A 6,000-nucleotide genomic window follows, 5' to 3' on the forward strand; every position below is an offset into this window, starting at 1 on the left:
GGTAGGGCATAAGGGCTGCGGGGGTCCCCCTCTGGGGTCCCCGACTAAGGAGGTGGAAACCCCCTTCCAGGTCCCCCACCTCTGTGTCTTCTGTTGAGCCCAGAGATGAGCTGAGGACCAGAGGGAACCATCTGCAAACAGGTTGGAGGACACAGACCTAGGTCAATAGAGACCTGACCAGCTGTGCTTATGCCAACCATCCTCCGTGGCTTTAGACTGGGGGCATCCATGGGAAAAGAAAGGTTGGAGAACCTGGGGACCACTGTGCCAAGGAGAAGCAGGGCATTAAGAAGGATTAAAGCCAGCTGCTAGGCTGGGAGAGAAACATGCACCGCAGAGGGGAGGAAAATCTTGACACCTAAGAGGGACCTAAGCCGGCCTCTCTTCCTAAAGAGTAAGAATCCTGGATATCTGACAATTACAGAAAGATATCTGTGACAATGACCAGCAAAGGTAGGTATGGATGTCTTCATTTCAGTTATGGGGAAATGAAAAACAGAGAAGTCAAGGGACTTGTCCAAGGCCACACAGCTAATAAGAGCAGAAACAGGCTTCTTCTGCCTCATGTCCAAAATCTACACTGCCGTGGTCTCTCACTCTCTTATCTCGGACGGAAGAGTAGAGAGGGGGTAGACCTTCAGGGCTGGGGCTCAAACTGCAGCCTGAAGTAGCTCCTCTAATTCCCCACTTAATTTGTGGGGCTCTCAAGTGGGCCCCTCCCTGTACTGCCAGGCCATGGAATGGGGTGCTCACACTGAATGAGCTCTGCTGGCCTTTTTCTGTACCAGATCAGGAAACCTAAGTAGTTCATTCCCAGCTCTCATCCTCAGAGCCAAAGGGTTTCAGCAGGAACTGGGAAATTAATGATCTGATCATGAGGGGAAACAGACACAAACCAGTCCCTTCCCCCAGACGGACCTGATTGAAGCCTCTTCTGCCAAGGTCACCAGCATCGCTGGTATAGAGGAATAAAGTTCCTATTTCCTGGCCTGACCAAGGACATCCAGGGTAGGTGGAAACAGGGTCTCCTTGGGCCTGCTGGGAAGGTGACCTGTTCTGTGTCCACTGCCATCTTCCTTAGCCTTGCCCTTGGGCCTTGCTTGCAATAAGTGGTTGGGAGATCTTTTTGTTTATTTGTTAAAGGCTTTGCTTTCTGATTCTTCCATAGCTGTCTCTTTCAATTCATCAACAAATGTTTCCTTCACTCCAGCTGTGTGCCCAGCTGTCTGCTTAGCGCTGGGGTTTCTGGGACCGTTAAGGAGTCCTTACCCTGGGACAACTCGTGGCCTGTGAGAAACAGATCACCTAGGAGAGTAGCTGCATTGAAGGGCCTGTGGGACCCGCGCCCATGCTTCCTCTTGCCCATCACTACTACTTTAAGGGGCACTGAAAACTGGGCCTCTAATGCAGTAATTGCCAGCCTGTGTCCTCATTGCCAACCACCTCCCACCCAAAACCTGGTGGAAATAAAGCCAAACTAAAAAGGGCCTATTGTGTGGAAAATTACATGAGCAAGCCTACATTAGTGCTCCTGTTGACGGGGAATGTGAGCTACCAAAGAGATTAATCAATTGTTACCTATTACATTCAGTTGGCTTGACAGGAAGCATCTTCCCAAATCATGGACCACAATGGGGAAAATTCTACCAGACAGGCTTGGTTGTAAAGTTTGAGGACGACGTTTCAGTAAGTCTGTGTTGCCCCCTACTGTGAGCAGGTGGTATGACAGTCAAGACAGAGTGAAGGTGTGGGGTGGGATGGTCACAGCCGCATGGCATTTCCGGACTGTTGTCACATTGTGGTCTCTAATGGAAGAAATATGGGGCCACTGGGGACATTCGAAACTCAGGTGACTGAGCCTGTTTCCACAAATAGTGAGTAGGTGTCTCTTTAAAGAAAAGGGTAGGCTATGGGTGTGGCTCTGTGGTAGAGTGCAAAGTGGTAGCATACCCAGAGCCCTGGGTTCAAGCCTCACTACTGGAAGAGAAGAGAGGAAAAGGAGAGACTGGTGAGCAAGCATGGCGAAGCATGCCTATAGTCCCAGCATTCTGGATGCTGAGGCAGGAGGATAGTGGGTTCAATTAAGAAAATTGAGACTATCTAGCAAACCCCTATCTCATTAACGAAAAGGGGAGCCAGACATAATGGTGCATGCTTTAAATCTTAGCACTTGGAAGGCAGTGGCAGGTAGGTCTCTATGAGTTCAAGGTCAGCCTGGTCCACATAGTGACCTCCAGACCAGCCAAGGCTACATGATGAGATACTGTCTCAACACTACCATCGCCGCTCTCCCCGCAAAAAGAGAGCTGATTGCTCTCCCAAAGGACCTGGGTTCAATTGCCAACACCCACATGGTAACTAACAAACATTTGTAACTCCAGTTCCGGGAATTCTGAGGCCCTCTTCTGGCCTCCACCAGCACCACAGGTACGCAGTGCACAAAAATTCATGTAGGCAAAACACACACACACATAATTTTTAAAAAAAATAATAAAGTGGAGGCTCAGAAAGATGGCTTAGCAGATAAAGATACTTGCTACATAAGTCTGACCTGAGTTTGACCTCTGGGACTTACATAAAAGCGTAAAAGAATAGGTTCCACATAGTTGTCCTCTGACCACCATACATGCTATGGCACACGTACAATAATGATTAATAGCCAGGCATGGTGGCGCACACCTTTAATCCCAGCACTCGGGAGGCAAGGGAGAGGCTAATCTCTGTGAGTTCAAGGCAGCCTGGTCTACAGAGCGAGTTCCAGGACATCCAGGGCTATTACAAAGAGAAACCCTGTCTTGAAAAAAAAAGCCAAAATAATAATAATGGTAATAATAAATTATTATGGCTGGGCAGTGGTGGCGCACACCTTTAATCCCAGCACTCGGGAGGCAGAGGCAGGCAGATCTCTGTGAGTTTGAGGCCAGCCTGGTCTACAAGAGCCAGTTCCAGGACAGGCACCAAAGCTACAGAGAAACCTTGCCTCAAAAAAACCAAAAATAAATAAATTATTAATAAAATAACTTTTAAAATAAGGCGGGAAAGGTCGAGGAAGATGTTGTACATTGACCTCTGACCTCCTCCTATACACACATGCGTATGTACACTTGAGCACACACAGCTTAGTGTAATAACGCAAACCTATAATACCAGCACAAGGAAGTGGGAGGTATGGAAGATCTGGTCTTCAGATTCAACATCAACTGCCTGCTGAGTTGGATGCTACATGAAGAAACCCTAACTTAACGTGAAGAAAGAAAAAGAACAGTGTTAATGAATGTATCCTTGCAGAGAGATTTGTTTCTGAACAGTGTGTATCGAATGCGTGTGTTTGACATCCTACAGTGTCCAACACCTTATTTCTACTTTCTACATCTGCTTGTGCAACTCATTCCATTATACCTCTCCTTATGAATATTCAGATTATAGAAATCCTTTCTGTTATTATAAACATTCAGCTCTCTGTCCCTCCCTCTCCTCTTTCTCACTCCCCCCCCCCTTTTCCCTTCCTCCTCCTCTCCCTCCAGGACTGCCCTTGGATGCTCCATTCTCCATCAGCCTCCCAAGTGCTAGGATTACAGACCTATGCCACCATGTCCCACTGGGCTTTAAAGTTTGTAATAAATATTTACTGAACTGCACCAAAAACGTTTGACCAAGTTGCAGCAATAACAATGGATGAGTGTGGTACCTTGAATGAGAACAGCCCCACAAGCTGATATGTTTGGATACCTTGTCCTCAGTTGCTAGAACTGTTTGGGAAAGATTAGGCGTATTGCTCTGATAGAGGAGGTATGTCACTTTGGGTGGGGCTTTGAGGTTTCAAAAGCCTCCAGCCATCCCCAGAGTGTTCTCTGCTTCCTGTCTATGGACCTGGATGTGAGTTCAGCAGCCGCTCCAGTACAGGGTTTTATCACAACAATAAAAAAGAAACTGAAAAGAGAATGCCCATTTCCTCATATCCTCACAAACACGATCTAGTGGCAAGCCTTCTGACTTTAGGTGAGGTCTCTCTGGAAGTCACGGGATCTACTTCTTTCTTTGGACTGCAGATTTCTCCAAGGCAGGGACTGTATCTTTTCTATCCCTGAGTGTTAGTTTTCTGTTGCTCTGACACAAGTTAGAGTCGTTTGAGAAGAGAAATCTTAGCTAAGAATATGCCTCCATCAGATTGGCCAGCAGGCAAGTCTGTGAAGCATTTTCTTGATCAATGACTTATGTGAGAGGGCCCAGCCTCAAAAAAGGAGGAGGAGGAGGAAGAGGAGAAGGAGAAATAAAAGTATTTATGCTATATCATCTTTCATCTAAGAAGTGAGGTATGGGGGGCTGGAGAGATGGCTCAGTGGTTAAGAGCACTGGCTGCTCTTCCAGAGGTCCTGAGTTCAATTCCCAGCAACCACATGGTGGCTCACAACCATTTATAAGATCCGGTGCCCTCTTCTGTTGTGCAGGCAGACATGCAAGCAGAACACTGTATATATAATAAATAAATGAATAAATCTTTTTTAAAAAAAGAAAGAGAAGTGAGGTATGAGTGAGGGTAAATATTTACATTTATTTGAATTTGCATAGAGGAAATACTAACGGTGGCCTGTGGGTGCTGAGGAAACCAGGAGGCAAATCAAGGTGGGAGTAAAACTTATCAATGAATTTCTTTTTTTAATTTTATGTGCATTAGTGTTTTGCCATGGATTTTGGGTCCTCCGGAAATGGGGTTACAGACAGGTTTGAGCTGCCACGTGGGTGCTGGGAATTGAACCTCGGTCTCTGGAAAAGCAATCAGTTCTCTTAACTGAGGAGCCATCTCTCCAACCCCAGAATTTCTCACTACATAATTTTAGTTGTCAAATCCTATATATTTACTGCCTATTCAAAAGCTAAATCAAAAGCAAATTGTAGGGGCTGATGGTTCAGAGGTAAAGAGGCACTGACTGTTCTTTCAGAGGACTGGGGTTCAATTCCCAGCACCCACAAGGCAGCTCACAGCTATGGGTAACTCCAAGGCCAGGGCATCCAGCTAGAGCCACCTTCCAGCCTCTGAGAGCACTGAATGCACATGCAGGTAAAACACCCATACATCTAACATGTAAAACATAAATCTTCAAAAAATAAAAGCAAGCTGTAGTCTAGGGAGTTGGCTCAGAAGCTAAGAGCGCTTGCTGCATAAACATGAGCACTTACTTGAGTTTGCAACTCAGTGCCAAAGGGGAAAAAGCTGGGTGTAGGTATACAAACCTAAGTTTCAGTGCTGAGACAGACAGGAGACAAGGGGGGGGGGGGGGCGGTCTAGCGGCCTGCTAGCCAGTCTAGCAAAAAAAAAAAAAAAAAAAACTTGCAAGATCCATGTTCAGAGAGACCTGTCTCAAGGAACTAAGGTAGAAAATGATAGATCCAGACACCTGACTGCCTCTGGCCTAGACATGGACACAGAGAGAAGCACCCACACACAGGCACACACACACACAAAGCAATTGGTACCAAGCATTCTAGCACATGTCTGTAATCTCAGTATTTGGGAGGCTGACATGGAAGGATTGTGAGGTTAAGGTCAGTCTGGGTCACATGGTGGACTTGAGGCCAGTCAGGGCTACAAAGCAAGAGTCTATCTCAAAGAAGGGGGAAAAAAAAAGAAAGAAATACAAGCCAGAGCTGGTGGTCTACACCTGTAATCCCAGTTATTCAAGATGATGGAAAAGTTCAGGGCTTTGAGGGGTACTCCCCATGTCCCCCCTCAACTGAGAAGCTATTGGCAGTTGATGGCTACTGAGAGAGGAAGATTCACTTTTGGAGGCTCATGTGACCTCTTTTTTTTTTTTTTACTAGCTCTTGTAGACCAGGCTGGTCTCGAACTCACAGAGATCCACCTGCCTCTGCCTCCCAAGTGCTGGGATTAAAGGCGTGCACCACCACTGCCCCGCACATGACCTCTTTTTTTAAAAGATTTATTTATTTATTATGTATACAACATTCTGCCTCCATGTATGCCTGCAGGCCAGAAGAGGA

This window comes from Arvicola amphibius, chromosome 4, assembly GCF_903992535.2.
Source record: "Arvicola amphibius chromosome 4, mArvAmp1.2, whole genome shotgun sequence".
NCBI classification, from domain to species: domain Eukaryota; kingdom Metazoa; phylum Chordata; class Mammalia; order Rodentia; family Cricetidae; genus Arvicola; species Arvicola amphibius.